This window comes from Anolis carolinensis, chromosome 6, assembly GCF_035594765.1.
Source record: "Anolis carolinensis isolate JA03-04 chromosome 6, rAnoCar3.1.pri, whole genome shotgun sequence".
NCBI lineage: Eukaryota > Metazoa > Chordata > Lepidosauria > Squamata > Dactyloidae > Anolis > Anolis carolinensis.
Window position 1 is genome coordinate 67,459,567 of NC_085846.1, and position 17,113 is coordinate 67,476,679.

Below are 17,113 nucleotides of genomic sequence, written 5' to 3' on the forward strand. Positions count from 1 at the left end.
CTAACACTGAAATTCCAAAACCCCCTGAGCACGGAGGATCGGGCCTTCATTGCCGTTTTCTCCACCTGTTAGAAACCTGAACCGCATTTGCAGGTTTGGCGATATGGCCAAAGCTGGGAAAGCCAAGGAGCTTACTCAGTTTTGGGCGAGAGAGCTGAGTTGCCTTTTTGAAATAAGGATAGTAGGATGTGTTATTCTGTGTCCCAGTGAAACCCTTTTGTTTAGGAAACGTAGCAGTCTACGGGCCGCGCATCACGGAATTTCGATTGGAGAAAATGTTTTCTGCAAGTTTCAGAAATCTGAGCTCATTTCCAGGATGTGAGTCTGCATCTCGGTATTTCAGTAGGACTTCTTTGCTTTGGTTCCGGCAGGAAGGAGAGCCGGGCGCTAAGGCCAGGCAGCAGAAAAGAATGTCAGATGGACTCCTCCATGAAGGAACGCCAAAGGAATCGAAAGCTGCGATGGAGGCAAAAAGCCTACAGCACCCGGTATTCCCAGGCGGTCTCCCATCCAAGTACTAACCAGGCCCGACCCTGCTTAGCTTCCGAGATCAGACGAGATCGGGCGTGTTCAGGGTGGTATGGCCGTAGGCATACGTGCTGCTCGCTTTCCCTCTCTTAGATTCGACCTGGCTTAGCCACTTCGTCTCAAAACAGCAATATCTATTGGTCACTGACACAAAGGCCCACCTCCTCCTCCTCCTCCTCTTCTTTTTCCTCTTCCTCCTCCTCCTCCTTGCTACAAGACATACACCAGCACACACATACACCCGAAGGACTAGAAAGGTTGCTGAGTAATCATTGCAAACTAGTCCCATCCGGCTTCAGCTGGCCCTGAGGCACTGTGCCCATTTCCCACCTTGTGTCCGTCCAAGTCCTTACCATTTGGGCAATTTGCAAATGCCACCGCAGAAGACAGACAGGCCTGAAAGACCAGGAAAAACACAGCAAGGAGAAACGCTGCATCACCAGAATAAAAAGGCTTCAGATGCCCTGCCCCAATCTTTTCATGTTTTCGGATTAAAGCCCCCTAACACTGAAATTCCAAAAACCCCTGAGCACGGAAGATTGGGCCCTTCATTGCCGTTTTCTCCACCTGTTAAAAACCTGAACCGCATTTGCAAGTTTGGCGGCATGGCCAAAGCCGGGAAATCCAAGGAGCTTGCTCAGTTTTGGGCGAGAGAGCTGAACGGCCTTTTTGAAATAAGGATAGTAGGATGTGTTATTCTGTGTCCCGGTGAAACCCTTTTGTTTGGGAAACGTAGCAGTCTACGGGACGCGCATCACGGAATTTCGATTGGAGAAAATGTTTTCTGCAAGTTTCAGAAATCTGATCTTATTTCCAGGACGTGAGTCTGCATCTAGGTATTTCAGTGCTTTGGTTCCAGTAGGCAGGAAGACCGGGCGCTAAGGCCAGGAAGCAGAAAAGAATGTCAGCTTGGACCCTTCCATGAAGGAACAGCAAAGGAATCGAAAGTTGCGATGGAGGCAAAAAGCCTACAGCACCCGGTATTCCCAGGCGGTCTCCCATCCAAGTACTAACCAGGCCCGACCCTGCTTAGCTTCCGAGATCAGACGAGATCGGGCGTGTTCAGGGTGGTATGGCCGTAGGCAGACGTGCTGCTCGCTTTCCCTGTCTTAGATTCGATCTGGCTTAGCCACTTCGTCTCAAAACAGCACTATCTATTGGTCACTGACACAAAGGTCCACCACCTCCTCCTCCTCCTCTTCTTTTTCCTCTTCCTCCTCCTCCTCCTTGCTACAAGACATACACCAGCACACACATACACCCGAAGGACTAGAAAGGTTGCTGAGTAATCATTGCAAACTAGTCCCATCTGGCTTCAGCTGGCCCTTAGGCACTGTGCCCATTTCCCACCTTGTGTCCGCCCAAGACCTTACCATTTCGGCTCTCTGCAAATGCCGCCTCGGAAAACAGACAGGTCTGAAAGACCAGGAAAAACACAGCAAGGAGAAACGCTGCAGCACCAGAATAAAAAGGCTTCAGATGCCCTGCCCCAATCTTTTCATGTTTTCGGATTAAAGCCCCCTAACACTGAAATTCCAAAACCCCCTGAGCACGGAGGATCGGGCCTTCATTGCCGTTTTCTCCACCTGTTAGAAACCTGAACCGCATTTGCAGGTTTGGCGATATGGCCAAAGCTGGGAAAGCCAAGGAGCTTACTCAGTTTTGGGCGAGAGAGCTGAGTTGCCTTTTTGAAATAAGGATAGTAGGATGTGTTATTCTGTGTCCCAGTGAAACCCTTTTGTTTAGGAAACGTAGCAGTCTACGGGCCGCGCATCACGGAATTTCGATTGGAGAAAATGTTTTCTGCAAGTTTCAGAAATCTGAGCTCATTTCCAGGATGTGAGTCTGCATCTCGGTATTTCAGTAGGACTTCTTTGCTTTGGTTCCGGCAGGAAGGAGAGCCGGGCGCTAAGGCCAGGCAGCAGAAAAGAATGTCAGATGGACTCCTCCATGAAGGAACGCCAAAGGAATCGAAAGCTGCGATGGAGGCAAAAAGCCTACAGCACCCGGTATTCCCAGGCGGTCTCCCATCCAAGTACTAACCAGGCCCGACCCTGCTTAGCTTCCGAGATCAGACGAGATCGGGCGTGTTCAGGGTGGTATGGCCGTAGGCATACGTGCTGCTCGCTTTCCCTCTCTTAGATTCGACCTGGCTTAGCCACTTCGTCTCAAAACAGCAATATCTATTGGTCACTGACACAAAGGCCCACCTCCTCCTCCTCCTCCTCTTCTTTTTCCTCTTCCTCCTCCTCCTCCTTGCTACAAGACATACACCAGCACACACATACACCCGAAGGACTAGAAAGGTTGCTGAGTAATCATTGCAAACTAGTCCCATCCGGCTTCAGCTGGCCCTTAGGCACTGTGCCCATTTCCCACCTTGTGTCCGCCCAAGACCTTACCATTTGGGCAATTTGCAAATGCCGCCTCGGAAAACAGACAGGCCTGAAAGACCAGGAAAAACACAGCAAGGAGAAACGCTGCATCACCAGAATAAAAAGGCTTCAGATGCCCTGCCCCAATCTTTTCATGTTTTCGGATTAAAGCCCCCTAACACTGAAATTCCAAAAACCCCTGAGCACGGAAGATTGGGCCCTTCATTGCCGTTTTCTCCACCTGTTAGAAACCTGAACCGCATTTGAAAGTTTGGTGGCATGGCCAAAGCCGGGAAATCCAAGGAGCTTGCTCAGTTTTGGGTGAGAGAGCTGAACGGCCTTTTTGAAATAAGGATAGTAGGATGTGTTATTCTGTGTCCCGGTGAAACCCTTTTGTTTGGGAAACGTAGCAGTCTACGGGACGCGCATCACGGAATTTCGATTGGAGAAAATGTTTTCTGCAATTTTCAGAAATCTGATCTTATTTCCAGGACGTGAGTCTGCATCTAGGTATTTCAGTGCTTTGGTTCCAGTAGGTAGGAAGACCGGGCGCTAAGGCCAGGAAGCAGAAAAGAATGTCAACTTGGACCCTTCCATGAAGGAACAGCAAAGGAATCGAAAGCTGCGATGGAGGCAAAAAGCCTACAGCACCCGGTATTCCCAGGCGGTCTCCCATCCAAGTACTAACCAGGCCCGACCCTGCTTAGCTTCCGAGATCAGACGAGATCGGGCGTGTTCAGGGTGGTATGGCCGTAGGCAGAAGTGCTGCTCGCTTTCTCTCTCTTAGGTTCGAACAAGCTCCGCCACTTCAATCCAAAACAGCACCATCTATTGGTCACTGACACAAAGGCCCACCTCCTCCTCCTCTTCTTTCTCCAACGCCTCCTCCTCCTCCACCTTGCTACAAGAGACATACACCAGCACACACGTACACCAAAATGCCTAGAAAGGTTGCTGACCAAACACTGCACACTAGTCCCTCCCAGCTTCAGCTGGCCCTGAGGCACTCTGCCCATTTCCCACCTTGTGTCCGCCCAAGACCTTACCATTTCGGCTCTCTGCAAATGCCGCCTCGGAAAACAGACAGGTCTGAAAGACCAGGAAAAACACAGCAAGGAGAAACGCTGCAGCACCAGAATAAAAAGGCTTCAGATGCCCTGCCCCAATCTTTTCATGTTTTCGGATTAAAGCCCCCTAACACTGAAATTCCAAAACCCCCTGAGCACGGAGGATCGGGCCTTCATTGCCGTTTTCTCCACCTGTTAGAAACCTGAACCGCATTTGCAGGTTTGGCGATATGGCCAAAGCTGGGAAAGCCAAGGAGCTTACTCAGTTTTGGGCGAGAGAGCTGAGTTGCCTTTTTGAAATAAGGATAGTAGGATGTGTTATTCTGTGTCCCAGTGAAACCCTTTTGTTTAGGAAACGTAGCAGTCTACGGGCCGCGCATCACGGAATTTCGATTGGAGAAAATGTTTTCTGCAAGTTTCAGAAATCTGAGCTCATTTCCAGGATGTGAGTCTGCATCTCGGTATTTCAGTAGGACTTCTTTGCTTTGGTTCCGGCAGGAAGGAGAGCCGGGCGCTAAGGCCAGGCAGCAGAAAAGAATGTCAGATGGACTCCTCCATGAAGGAACACCAAAGGAATCGAAAGCTGCGATGGAGGCAAAAAGCCTACAGCACCCGGTATTCCCAGGCGGTCTCCCATCCAAGTACTAACCAGGCCCGACCCTGCTTAGCTTCCGAGATCAGACGAGATCGGGCGTGTTCAGGGTGGTATGGCCGTAGGCAGACGTGGTGCTCGCATTCTCTCTCTTAGGTTCGAACAAGCTCCGCCACTTCAACACAAAACAGCACCATCTATTGGTCACTGACACAAAGGCCCACCTCCTCCTCCTCTTCTTTCTCCAACTCCTCCTCCTCCTCCACCTTGCTACAAGAGACATACACCAGCTCACACGTACACCAAAATGCCTAGAAAGGTTGCTGACCAAACACTGCACACTAGTCCCGCCCAGCTTCAGCTGGCCCTGAGGCACTGTGCCCATTTCCCACCTTGTGTCCGTCCAAGTCCTTACCATTTGGGCAATTTGCAAATGCCACCGCAGAAGACAGACAGGCCTGAAAGACCAGGAAAAACACAGCAAGGAGAAACGCTGCATCACCAGAATAAAAAGGCTTCAGATGCCCTGCCCCAATCTTTTCATGTTTTCGGATTAAAGCCCCCTAACACTGAAATTCCAAAAACCCCTGAGCACGGAAGATTGGGCCCTTCATTGCCGTTTTCTCCACCTGTTAAAAACCTGAACCGCATTTGCAAGTTTGGTGGCATGGCCAAAGCCGGGAAATCCAAGGAGCTTGCTCAGTTTTGGGTGAGAGAGCTGAACGGCCTTTTTGAAATAAGGATAGTAGGATGTGTTATTCTGTGTCCCGGTGAAACCCTTTTGTTTGGGAAACGTAGCAGTCTACGGGACGCGCATCACGGAATTTCGATTGGAGAAAATGTTTTCTGCAAGTTTCAGAAATCTGATCTTATTTCCAGGACGTGAGTCTACATCTAGGTATTTCAGTGCTTTGGTTCCAGTAGGCAGGAAGACCGGGCGCTAAGGCCAGGAAGCAGAAAAGAATGTCAGCTTGGACCCTTCCATGAAGGAACAGCAAAGGAATCGAAAGCTGCGATGGAGGCAAAAAGCCTACAGCACCCGCTATTCCCAGGCGGTCTCCCATCCAAGTACTAACCAGGCCCGACCCTGCTTAGCTTCCGAGATCAGACGAGATCGGGCGTGTTCAGGGTGGTATGGCCGTAGGCAGACGTGCTGCTCGCTTTCCCTGTCTTAGATTCGACCTGGCTTAGCCACTTCGTCTCAAAACAGCACTATCGGTCACTGACACAAAGGTCCACCACCTCCTCCTCCTCCTCTTCTTTTTCCTCTTCCTCCTCCTCCTCCTTGCTACAAGACATACACCAGCACACACATACACCCGAAGGACTAGAAAGGTTGCTGAGTAATCATTGCAAACTAGTCCCATCCGGCTTCAGCTGGCCCTTAGGCACTGTGCCCATTTCCCACCTTGTGTCCGCCCAAGACCTTACCATTTCGGCTCTCTGCAAATGCCGCCTCGGAAAACAGACAGGTCTGAAAGACCAGGAAAAACACAGCAAGGAGAAACGCTGCAGCACCAGAATAAAAAGGCTTCAGATGCCCTGCCCCAATCTTTTCATGTTTTCGGATTAAAGCCCCCTAACACTGAAATTCCAAAACCCCCTGAGCACGGAGGATCGGGCCTTCATTGCCGTTTTCTCCACCTGTTAGAAACCTGAACCGCACTTGCAGGTTTGGCGATATGGCCAAAGCTGGGAAAGCCAAGGAGCTTACTCAGTTTTGGGCGAGAGAGCTGAGTTGCCTTTTTGAAATAAGGATAGTAGGATGTGTTATTCTGTGTCCCAGTGAAACCCTTTTGTTTAGGAAACGTAGCAGTCTACGGGCCGCGCATCACGGAATTTCGATTGGAGAAAATGTTTTCTGCAAGTTTCAGAAATCTGAGCTCATTTCCAGGATGTGAGTCTGCATCTCGGTATTTCAGTAGGACTTCTTTGCTTTGGTTCCAGTAGGCAGGAAGACCGGGCGCTAAGGCCAGGCAGCAGAAAATAATGTCAGCTTGGACCCTTCCATGAAGGAACAGCAAAGGAATCGAAAGCTGCGATGGAGGCAAAAAGCCTACAGCACCCAGTAGTCCCAGGCGGTCTCCCATCCAAGTACTAACCAGGCCCGACCCTGCTTAGCTTCCGAGATCAGACGAGATCGGGCGTGTTCAGGGTGGTATGGCCGTAGGCAGACGTGCTGCTCGCTTTCCCTGTCTTAGATTCGACCTGGCTTAGCCACTTCGTCTCAAAACAGCACTATCTATTGGTCACTGACACAAAGGTCCACCACCTCCTCCTCCTCCTCTTCTTTTTCCTCTTCCTCCTCCTCCTCCTTGCTATAAGACATACACCAGCACACACATACACCCGAAGGACTAGAAAGGTTGCTGAGTAATCATTGCAAACTAGTCCCATCTGGCTTCAGCTGGCCCTTAGGCACTGTGCCCATTTCCCACCTTGTGTCCGCCCAAGACCTTACCATTTCGGCTCTCTGCAAATGCCGCCTCGGAAAACAGACAGGTCTGAAAGACCAGGAAAAACACAGCAAGGAGAAACGCTGCAGCACCAGAATAAAAAGGCTTCAGATGCCCTGCCCCAATCTTTTCATGTTTTCGGATTAAAGCCCCCTAACACTGAAATTCCAAAACCCCCTGAGCACGGAGGATCGGGCCTTCATTGCCGTTTTCTCCACCTGTTAGAAACCTGAACCGCATTTGCAGGTTTGGCGATATGGCCAAAGCTGGGAAAGCCAAGGAGCTTACTCAGTTTTGGGCGAGAGAGCTGAGTTGCCTTTTTGAAATAAGGATAGTAGGATGTGTTATTCTGTGTCCCAGTGAAACCCTTTTGTTTAGGAAACGTAGCAGTCTACGGGCCGCGCATCACGGAATTTCGATTGGAGAAAATGTTTTCTGCAAGTTTCAGAAATCTGAGCTCATTTCCAGGATGTGAGTCTGCATCTCGGTATTTCAGTAGGACTTCTTTGCTTTGGTTCCGGCAGGAAGGAGAGCCGGGCGCTAAGGCCAGGCAGCAGAAAAGAATGTCAGATGGACTCCTCCATGAAGGAACGCCAAAGGAATCGAAAGCTGCGATGGAGGCAAAAAGCCTACAGCACCCGGTATTCCCAGGCGGTCTCCCATCCAAGTACTAACCAGGCCCGACCCTGCTTAGCTTCCGAGATCAGACGAGATCGGGCGTGTTCAGGGTGGTATGGCCGTAGGCATACGTGCTGCTCGCTTTCCCTCTCTTAGATTCGACCTGGCTTAGCCACTTCGTCTCAAAACAGCAATATCTATTGGTCACTGACACAAAGGCCCACCTCCTCCTCCTCCTCCTCTTCTTTTTCCTCTTCCTCCTCCTCCTCCTTGCTACAAGACATACACCAGCACACACATACACCCGAAGGACTAGAAAGGTTGCTGAGTAATCATTGCAAACTAGTCCCATCCGGCTTCAGCTGGCCCTTAGGCACTGTGCCCATTTCCCACCTTGTGTCCGCCCAAGACCTTACCATTTCGGCTCTCTGCAAATGCCGCCTCGGAAAACAGACAGGCCTGAAAGACCAGGAAAAACACAGCAAGGAGAAACGCTGCAGCACCAGAATAAAAAGGCTTCAGATGCCCTGCCCCAATCTTTTCATGTTTTCGGATTAAAACCCCCTAACACTGAAATTCGAAAAGCCCCTGAGCACGGAGGATCGGGCCCTTCATTGCCGTTTTCTCCACCTGTTAGAAACCTGAACCGCATTTGAAAGTTTGGTGGCATGGCCAAAGCCGGGAAATCCAAGGAGCTTGCTCAGTTTTGGGCGAGAGAGCTGAATTGCCTTTTTGAAATAACGATAGTAGGACGTGTTGTTCTGTGTCCCGGTGAAACCCTTTTGTTTGGGAAACGTAGCAGCCTTAAGGCCGCGAATCACGGAATTTCGATTGGAGAAAATGTTTTCTGCAATTTTCAGAAATCTGATCTTATTTCCAGGACGTGAGTCTGCATCTAGGTATTTCAGTGCTTTGGTTCCAGTAGGTAGGAAGACCGGGCGCTAAGGCCAGGAAGCAGAAAAGAATGTCAACTTGGACCCTTCCATGAAGGAACACCAAAGGAATCGAAAGCTGCGATGGAGGCAAAAAGCCTACAGCACCCGGTATTCCCAGGCGGTCTCCCATCCAAGTACTAACCAGGCCCGACCCTGCTTAGCTTCCGAGATCAGACGAGATCGGGCGTGTTCAGGGTGGTATGGCCGTAGGCAGACGTGGTGCTCGCATTCTCTCTCTTAGGTTCGAACAAGCTCCGCCACTTCAACACAAAACAGCACCATCTATTGGTCACTGACACAAAGGCCCACCTCCTCCTCCTCTTCTTTCTCCAACTCCTCCTCCTCCTCCACCTTGCTAAAAGAGACATACACCAGCTCACACGTACACCAAAATGCCTAGAAAGGTTGCTGACCAAACACTGCACACTAGTCCCGCCCAGCTTCAGCTGGCCCTGAGGCACTGTGCCCATTTCCCACCTTGTGTCCGTCCAAGTCCTTACCATTTGGGCAATTTGCAAATGCCACCGCAGAAGACAGACAGGCCTGAAAGACCAGGAAAAACACAGCAAGGAGAAACGCTGCATCACCAGAATAAAAAGGCTTCAGATGCCCTGCCCCAATCTTTTCATGTTTTCGGATTAAAGCCCCCTAACACTGAAATTCCAAAAACCCCTGAGCACGGAAGATTGGGCCCTTCATTGCCGTTTTCTCCACCTGTTAAAAACCTGAACCGCATTTGCAAGTTTGGTGGCATGGCCAAAGCCGGGAAATCCAAGGAGCTTGCTCAGTTTTGGGTGAGAGAGCTGAACGGCCTTTTTGAAATAAGGATAGTAGGATGTGTTATTCTGTGTCCCGGTGAAACCCTTTTGTTTGGGAAACGTAGCAGTCTACGGGACGCGCATCACGGAATTTCGATTGGAGAAAATGTTTTCTGCAAGTTTCAGAAATCTGATCTTATTTCCAGGACGTGAGTCTACATCTAGGTATTTCAGTGCTTTGGTTCCAGTAGGCAGGAAGACCGGGCGCTAAGGCCAGGAAGCAGAAAAGAATGTCAGCTTGGACCCTTCCATGAAGGAACAGCAAAGGAATCGAAAGCTGCGATGGAGGCAAAAAGCCTACAGCACCCGGTATTCCCAGGCGGTCTCCCATCCAAGTACTAACCAGGCCCGACCCTGCTTAGCTTCCGAGATCAGACGAGATCGGGCGTGTTCAGGGTGGTATGGCCGTAGGCAGACGTGCTGCTCGCTTTCCCTGTCTTAGATTCGACCTGGCTTAGCCACTTCGTCTCAAAACAGCACTATCGGTCACTGACACAAAGGTCCACCACCTCCTCCTCCTCCTCTTCTTTTTCCTCTTCCTCCTCCTCCTCCTTGCTACAAGACATACACCAGCACACACATACACCCGAAGGACTAGAAAGGTTGCTGAGTAATCATTGCAAACTAGTCCCATCCGGCTTCAGCTGGCCCTTAGGCACTGTGCCCATTTCCCACCTTGTGTCCGCCCAAGACCTTACCATTTCGGCTCTCTGCAAATGCCGCCTCGGAAAACAGACAGGCCTGAAAGACCAGGAAAAACACAGCAAGGAGAAACGCTGCAGCACCAGAATAAAAAGGCTTCAGATGCCCTGCCCCAATCTTTTCATGTTTTCGGATTAAAGCCCCCTAACACTGAAATTCCAAAACCCCCTGAGCACGGAGGATCGGGCCTTCATTGCCGTTTTCTCCACCTGTTAGAAACCTGAACCGCATTTGCAGGTTTGGCGATATGGCCAAAGCTGGGAAAGCCAAGGAGCTTACTCAGTTTTGGGCGAGAGAGCTGAGTTGCCTTTTTGAAATAAGGATAGTAGGATGTGTTATTCTGTGTCCCAGTGAAACCCTTTTGTTTAGGAAACGTAGCAGTCTACGGGCCGCGCATCACGGAATTTCGATTGGAGAAAATGTTTTCTGCAAGTTTCAGAAATCTGAGCTCATTTCCAGGATGTGAGTCTGCATCTCGGTATTTCAGTAGGACTTCTTTGCTTTGGTTCCGGCAGGAAGGAGAGCCGGGCGCTAAGGCCAGGCAGCAGAAAAGAATGTCAGATGGACTCCTCCATGAAGGAACACCAAAGGAATCGAAAGCTGCGATGGAGGCAAAAAGCCTACAGCACCCGGTATTCCCAGGCGGTCTCCCATCCAAGTACTAACCAGGCCCGACCCTGCTTAGCTTCCGAGATCAGACGAGATCGGGCGTGTTCAGGGTGGTATGGCCGTAGGCGGACGTGGTGCTCGCATTCTCTCTCTTAGGTTCGAACAAGCTCCGCCACTTCAACACAAAACAGCACCATCTATTGGTCACTGACACAAAGGCCCACCTCCTCCTCCTCTTCTTTCTCCAACTCCTCCTCCTCCTCCACCTTGCTACAAGAGACATACACCAGCTCACACGTACACCAAAATGCCTAGAAAGGTTGCTGACCAAACACTGCACACTAGTCCCGCCCAGCTTCAGCTGGCCCTGAGGCACTGTGCCCATTTCCCACCTTGTGTCCGTCCAAGTCCTTACCATTTGGGCAATTTGCAAATGCCACCGCAGAAGACAGACAGGCCTGAAAGACCAGGAAAAACACAGCAAGGAGAAACGCTGCATCACCAGAATAAAAAGGCTTCAGATGCCCTGCCCCAATCTTTTCATGTTTTCGGATTAAAGCCCCCTAACACTGAAATTCCAAAAACCCCTGAGCACGGAAGATTGGGCCCTTCATTGCCGTTTTCTCCACCTGTTAAAAACCTGAACCGCATTTGCAAGTTTGGTGGCATGGCCAAAGCCGGGAAATCCAAGGAGCTTGCTCAGTTTTGGGTGAGAGAGCTGAACGGCCTTTTTGAAATAAGGATAGTAGGATGTGTTATTCTGTGTCCCGGTGAAACCCTTTTGTTTGGGAAACGTAGCAGTCTACGGGACGCGCATCACGGAATTTCGATTGGAGAAAATGTTTTCTGCAAGTTTCAGAAATCTGATCTTATTTCCAGGACGTGAGTCTACATCTAGGTATTTCAGTGCTTTGGTTCCAGTAGGCAGGAAGACCGGGCGCTAAGGCCAGGAAGCAGAAAAGAATGTCAGCTTGGACCCTTCCATGAAGGAACAGCAAAGGAATCGAAAGCTGCGATGGAGGCAAAAAGCCTACAGCACCCGGTATTCCCAGGCGGTCTCCCATCCAAGTACTAACCAGGCCCGACCCTGCTTAGCTTCCGAGATCAGACGAGATCGGGCGTGTTCAGGGTGGTATGGCCGTAGGCAGACGTGCTGCTCGCTTTCCCTGTCTTAGATTCGACCTGGCTTAGCCACTTCGTCTCAAAACAGCACTATCTATTGGTCACTGACACAAAGGTCCACCACCTCCTCCTCCTCCTCTTCTTTTTCCTCTTCCTCCTCCTCCTCCTTGCTACAAGACATACACCAGCACACACATACACCCGAAGGACTAGAAAGGTTGCTGAGTAATCATTGCAAACTAGTCCCATCCGGCTTCAGCTGGCCCTTAGGCACTGTGCCCATTTCCCACCTTGTGTCCGCCCAAGACCTTACCATTTCGGCTCTCTGCAAATGCCGCCTCGGAAAACAGACAGGCCTGAAAGACCAGGAAAAACACAGCAAGGAGAAACGCTGCAGCACCAGAATAAAAAGGCTTCAGATGCCCTGCCCCAATCTTTTCATGTTTTCGGATTAAAACCCCCTAACACTGAAATTGGAAAAGCCCCTGAGCACGGAGGATCGGGCCCTTCATTGCCGTTTTCTCCACCTGTTAGAAACCTGAACCGCATTTGAAAGTTTGGTGGCATGGCCAAAGCCGGGAAATCCAAGGAGCTTGCTCAGTTTTGGGCGAGAGAGCTGAATTGCCTTTTTGAAATAACGATAGTAGGACGTGTTGTTCTGTGTCCCGGTGAAACCCTTTTGTTTGGGAAACGTAGCAGCCTTAAGGCCGCGAATCACGGAATTTCGATTGGAGAAAATGTTTTCTGCAATTTTCAGAAATCTGATCTTATTTCCAGGACGTGAGTCTGCATCTAGGTATTTCAGTGCTTTGGTTCCAGTAGGTAGGAAGACCGGGCGCTAAGGCCAGGAAGCAGAAAAGAATGTCAACTTGGACCCTTCCATGAAGGAACACCAAAGGAATCGAAAGCTGCGATGGAGGCAAAAAGCCTACAGCACCCGGTATTCCCAGGCGGTCTCCCATCCAAGTACTAACCAGGCCCGACCCTGCTTAGCTTCCGAGATCAGACGAGATCGGGCGTGTTCAGGGTGGTATGGCCGTAGGCAGACGTGGTGCTCGCATTCTCTCTCTTAGGTTCGAACAAGCTCCGCCACTTCAACACAAAACAGCACCATCTATTGGTCACTGACACAAAGGCCCACCTCCTCCTCCTCTTCTATCTCCAACTCCTCCTCCTCCTCCACCTTGCTACAAGAGACATACACCAGCTCACACGTACACCAAAATGCCTAGAAAGGTTGCTGACCAAACACTGCACACTAGTCCCGCCCAGCTTCAGCTGGCCCTGAGGCACTGTGCCCATTTCCCACCTTGTGTCCGTCCAAGTCCTTACCATTTGGGCAATTTGCAAATGCCACCGCAGAAGACAGACAGGCCTGAAAGACCAGGAAAAACACAGCAAGGAGAAACGCTGCATCACCAGAATAAAAAGGCTTCAGATGCCCTGCCCCAATCTTTTCATGTTTTCGGATTAAAGCCCCCTAACACTGAAATTCCAAAAACCCCTGAGCACGGAAGATTGGGCCCTTCATTGCCGTTTTCTCCACCTGTTAAAAACCTGAACCGCATTTGCAAGTTTGGTGGCATGGCCAAAGCCGGGAAATCCAAGGAGCTTGCTCAGTTTTGGGTGAGAGAGCTGAACGGCCTTTTTGAAATAAGGATAGTAGGATGTGTTATTCTGTGTCCCGGTGAAACCCTTTTGTTTGGGAAACGTAGCAGTCTACGGGACGCGCATCACGGAATTTCGATTGGAGAAAATGTTTTCTGCAAGTTTCAGAAATCTGATCTTATTTCCAGGACGTGAGTCTACATCTAGGTATTTCAGTGCTTTGGTTCCAGTAGGCAGGAAGACCGGGCGCTAAGGCCAGGAAGCAGAAAAGAATGTCAGCTTGGACCCTTCCATGAAGGAACAGCAAAGGAATCGAAAGCTGCGATGGAGGCAAAAAGCCTACAGCACCCGGTATTCCCAGGCGGTCTCCCATCCAAGTACTAACCAGGCCCGACCCTGCTTAGCTTCCGAGATCAGACGAGATCGGGCGTGTTCAGGGTGGTATGGCCGTAGGCAGACGTGCTGCTCGCTTTCCCTGTCTTAGATTCGACCTGGCTTAGCCACTTCGTCTCAAAACAGCACTATCTATTGGTCACTGACACAAAGGTCCACCACCTCCTCCTCCTCCTCTTCTTTTTCCTCTTCCTCCTCCTCCTCCTTGCTACAAGACATGCACCAGCACACACATACACCCGAAGGACTAGAAAGGTTGCTGAGTAATCATTGCAAACTAGTCCCATCCGGCTTCAGCTGGCCCTTAGGCACTGTGCCCATTTCCCACCTTGTGTCCGCCCAAGACCTTACCATTTCGGCTCTCTGCAAATGCCGCCTCGGAAAACAGACAGGTCTGAAAGACCAGGAAAAACACAGCAAGGAGAAACGCTGCAGCACCAGAATAAAAAGGCTTCAGATGCCCTGCCCCAATCTTTTCATGTTTTCGGATTAAAGCCCCCTAACACTGAAATTCCAAAACCCCCTGAGCACGGAGGATCGGGCCTTCATTGCCGTTTTCTCCACCTGTTAGAAACCTGAACCGCACTTGCAGGTTTGGCGATATGGCCAAAGCTGGGAAAGCCAAGGAGCTTACTCAGTTTTGGGCGAGAGAGCTGAGTTGCCTTTTTGAAATAAGGATAGTAGGATGTGTTATTCTGTGTCCCAGTGAAACCCTTTTGTTTAGGAAACGTAGCAGTCTACGGGCCGCGCATCACGGAATTTCGATTGGAGAAAATGTTTTCTGCAAGTTTCAGAAATCTGAGCTCATTTCCAGGATGTGAGTCTGCATCTCGGTATTTCAGTAGGACTTCTTTGCTTTGGTTCCGGCAGGAAGGAGAGCCGGGCGCTAAGGCCAGGCAGCAGAAAAGAATGTCAGATGGACTCCTCCATGAAGGAACACCAAAGGAATCGAAAGCTGCGATGGAGGCAAAAAGCCTACAGCACCCGGTATTCCCAGGCGGTCTCCCATCCAAGTACTAACCAGGCCCGACCCTGCTTAGCTTCCGAGATCAGACGAGATCGGGCGTGTTCAGGGTGGTATGGCCGTAGGCAGACGTGGTGCTCGCATTCTCTCTCTTAGGTTCGAACAAGCTCCGCCACTTCAACACAAAACAGCACCATCTATTGGTCACTGACACAAAGGCCCACCTCCTCCTCCTCTTCTTTCTCCAACTCCTCCTCCTCCTCCACCTTGCTACAAGAGACATACACCAGCTCACACGTACACCAAAATGCCTAGAAAGGTTGCTGACCAAACACTGCACACTAGTCCCGCCCAGCTTCAGCTGGCCCTGAGGCACTGTGCCCATTTCCCACCTTGTGTCCGTCCAAGTCCTTACCATTTGGGCAATTTGCAAATGCCACCGCAGAAGACAGACAGGCCTGAAAGACCAGGAAAAACACAGCAAGGAGAAACGCTGCATCACCAGAATAAAAAGGCTTCAGATGCCCTGCCCCAATCTTTTCATGTTTTCGGATTAAAGCCCCCTAACACTGAAATTCCAAAAACCCCTGAGCACAGAAGATTGGGCCTTTCATTGCCGTTTTCTCCACGTGTTAGAAACCTGAACCGCATTTGCATATTTGGTGGCATGGCCAAAGCCGGGAAATCCAAGGAGCTTGCTCAGTTTTGGGCGATAGAGCTGAACGGCCTTTTTGAAATAACGATAGTAGGACGTGTCATTCTGTTTTCCGGTGAAACCCTTTTGTTTCGGAAACGTAACAGTCTACGGGCCGCGCATCACGGAATTTCGATTGGAGAAAATGTTTTCTGCAAGTTTCAGAAATCTGAGCTTATTTCCAGGACGTGAGTCTGCATCTCGGTATTTCAGTAGGACTTCTTTGCTTTGGTTCCGGCAGGCAGGAGAGCCAGGTGCTAAGGCCAGGCAGCAGAAAAGAATGTCAGCTTGGACTCCTCCATGAAGGAACGCCAAAGGAATCGAAAGCTGCGATGGAGGCAAAAAGCCTACAGCACCCGGTATTCCCAGGCGGTCTCCCATCCAAGTACTAACCAGGCCCGACCCTGCTTAGCTTCCGAGATCAGACGAGATCGGGCGTGTTCAGGGTGGTATGGCCGTAGGCAGAAGTGCTGCCCGCTTTCTCTCTCTTAGGTTCGAACAAGCTCCGCCACTTCAATCCAAAACAGCACCATCTATTGGTCACTGACACAAAGGCCCACCTTCTCCTCCTCTTCTTTCTCCAACTCCTCCTCCTCCACCACCTTGCTACAAGAGACATACACCAGCACACACGTACACCAAAATGCCTAGAAAGGTTGCTGACCAAACACTGCACACTAGTCCCGCCCAGCTTCAGCTGGCCCTGAGGCACTGTGCCCATTTCCCACCTTGTGTCCGTCCAAGTCCTTCCCATTTGGGCAATTTGCAAATGCCACCGCAGAAGACAGACAGGCCTGAAAAACACAGCAAGGAGAAACGCTGCAGCACCAGAATAAAAAGGCTTCAGATGCCCTGCCCCAATCTTTTCATGTTTTCGGATTAAAGCCCCCTAACACTGAAATTCCAAAACCCCCTGAGCACGGAAGATTGGGCCCTTCATTGCCGTTTTCTCCACCTGTTAAAAACCTGAACCGCATTTGCAAGTTTGGCGGCATGGCCAAAGCCGGGAAATCCAAGGAGCTTGCTCAGTTTTGGGCGAGAGAGCTGAATTTCCTTTTTGAAATAAGGATAATAGGACGTGTTGTTCTGTGTCCCGGTGAAACCCTTTTGTTTGGTAAACGTAGCAGTCTAAAGCCCGCGAATCACGGAATTTCGATTGGAGAAAATGTTTTCTGCAATTTTCAGAAATCTGATCTTATTTCCAGGACGTGAGTCTGCATCTAGGTATTTCAGTGCTTTGGTTCCAGTAGGCAGGAAGACCGGGCGCTAAGGCCAGGAAGCAGAAAAGAATGTCAGCTTGGACCCTTCCATGAAGGAACACCAAAGGAATCGAAAGCTGCGATGGAGGCAAAAAGCCTACAGCACCCGGTATTCCCAGGCGGTCTCCCATCCAAGTACTAACCAGGCCCGACCCTGCTTAGCTTCCGAGATCAGACGAGATCGGGCGTGTTCAGGGTGGTATGGCCGTAGGCATACGTGCTGCTCGCTTTCCCTCTCTTAGGTTCGAACAAGCTCCGCCACTTCAACCCAAAACAGCACCATCTATTGGTCACTGACACAAAGGCCCACCTCCTCCTCTTCTTTCTCCAACGCCTCCTCCTCCACCACCTTGCTACAAGAGACATACACCAG

At 50.5% G+C, this 17,113-nt stretch overlaps 17 non-coding genes across 17 annotated transcripts; all 17 read right to left on the reverse strand.

Moving 5' to 3' along the window:
- Positions 1–473: 473 nt before the first annotated feature.
- On the reverse strand, positions 474–592 carry LOC134292685 (5S ribosomal RNA). Its single transcript, XR_009999919.1, has one exon. It is a non-coding gene; the product is annotated as a 5S ribosomal RNA (ribosomal RNA).
- A 901-nt stretch (positions 593–1,493) lies between these two features.
- Positions 1,494–1,612, reverse strand: LOC134292696 (5S ribosomal RNA). The gene has a single exon (XR_009999920.1). It is a non-coding gene; the product is annotated as a 5S ribosomal RNA (ribosomal RNA).
- A 910-nt stretch (positions 1,613–2,522) lies between these two features.
- Positions 2,523–2,641, reverse strand: LOC134292707 (5S ribosomal RNA). The gene has a single exon (XR_009999921.1). It is a non-coding gene; the product is annotated as a 5S ribosomal RNA (ribosomal RNA).
- Positions 2,642–3,542: 901 nt separating this feature from the next.
- LOC134292718 (5S ribosomal RNA) lies at positions 3,543–3,661 on the reverse strand. The gene has a single exon (XR_009999923.1). It is a non-coding gene; the product is annotated as a 5S ribosomal RNA (ribosomal RNA).
- Positions 3,662–4,570: 909 nt separating this feature from the next.
- LOC134292729 (5S ribosomal RNA) lies at positions 4,571–4,689 on the reverse strand. Its single transcript, XR_009999925.1, has one exon. It is a non-coding gene; the product is annotated as a 5S ribosomal RNA (ribosomal RNA).
- A 900-nt stretch (positions 4,690–5,589) lies between these two features.
- Positions 5,590–5,708, reverse strand: LOC134292802 (5S ribosomal RNA). The gene has a single exon (XR_009999946.1). It is a non-coding gene; the product is annotated as a 5S ribosomal RNA (ribosomal RNA).
- A 907-nt stretch (positions 5,709–6,615) lies between these two features.
- Positions 6,616–6,734, reverse strand: LOC134292830 (5S ribosomal RNA). Its single transcript, XR_009999961.1, has one exon. It is a non-coding gene; the product is annotated as a 5S ribosomal RNA (ribosomal RNA).
- A 910-nt stretch (positions 6,735–7,644) lies between these two features.
- LOC134292740 (5S ribosomal RNA) lies at positions 7,645–7,763 on the reverse strand. Its single transcript, XR_009999926.1, has one exon. It is a non-coding gene; the product is annotated as a 5S ribosomal RNA (ribosomal RNA).
- A 901-nt stretch (positions 7,764–8,664) lies between these two features.
- On the reverse strand, positions 8,665–8,783 carry LOC134292751 (5S ribosomal RNA). The gene has a single exon (XR_009999927.1). It is a non-coding gene; the product is annotated as a 5S ribosomal RNA (ribosomal RNA).
- A 900-nt stretch (positions 8,784–9,683) lies between these two features.
- Positions 9,684–9,802, reverse strand: LOC134292762 (5S ribosomal RNA). Its single transcript, XR_009999928.1, has one exon. It is a non-coding gene; the product is annotated as a 5S ribosomal RNA (ribosomal RNA).
- Positions 9,803–10,708: 906 nt separating this feature from the next.
- LOC134292774 (5S ribosomal RNA) lies at positions 10,709–10,827 on the reverse strand. The gene has a single exon (XR_009999930.1). It is a non-coding gene; the product is annotated as a 5S ribosomal RNA (ribosomal RNA).
- Positions 10,828–11,727: 900 nt separating this feature from the next.
- LOC134292785 (5S ribosomal RNA) lies at positions 11,728–11,846 on the reverse strand. Its single transcript, XR_009999931.1, has one exon. It is a non-coding gene; the product is annotated as a 5S ribosomal RNA (ribosomal RNA).
- Positions 11,847–12,747: 901 nt separating this feature from the next.
- Positions 12,748–12,866, reverse strand: LOC134292788 (5S ribosomal RNA). The gene has a single exon (XR_009999932.1). It is a non-coding gene; the product is annotated as a 5S ribosomal RNA (ribosomal RNA).
- Positions 12,867–13,766: 900 nt separating this feature from the next.
- LOC134292789 (5S ribosomal RNA) lies at positions 13,767–13,885 on the reverse strand. The gene has a single exon (XR_009999933.1). It is a non-coding gene; the product is annotated as a 5S ribosomal RNA (ribosomal RNA).
- A 910-nt stretch (positions 13,886–14,795) lies between these two features.
- Positions 14,796–14,914, reverse strand: LOC134292790 (5S ribosomal RNA). The gene has a single exon (XR_009999934.1). It is a non-coding gene; the product is annotated as a 5S ribosomal RNA (ribosomal RNA).
- A 911-nt stretch (positions 14,915–15,825) lies between these two features.
- On the reverse strand, positions 15,826–15,944 carry LOC134292791 (5S ribosomal RNA). Its single transcript, XR_009999935.1, has one exon. It is a non-coding gene; the product is annotated as a 5S ribosomal RNA (ribosomal RNA).
- An 890-nt stretch (positions 15,945–16,834) lies between these two features.
- Positions 16,835–16,953, reverse strand: LOC134292792 (5S ribosomal RNA). Its single transcript, XR_009999936.1, has one exon. It is a non-coding gene; the product is annotated as a 5S ribosomal RNA (ribosomal RNA).
- Between the last annotated feature and the right edge of the window lie 160 nt (positions 16,954–17,113).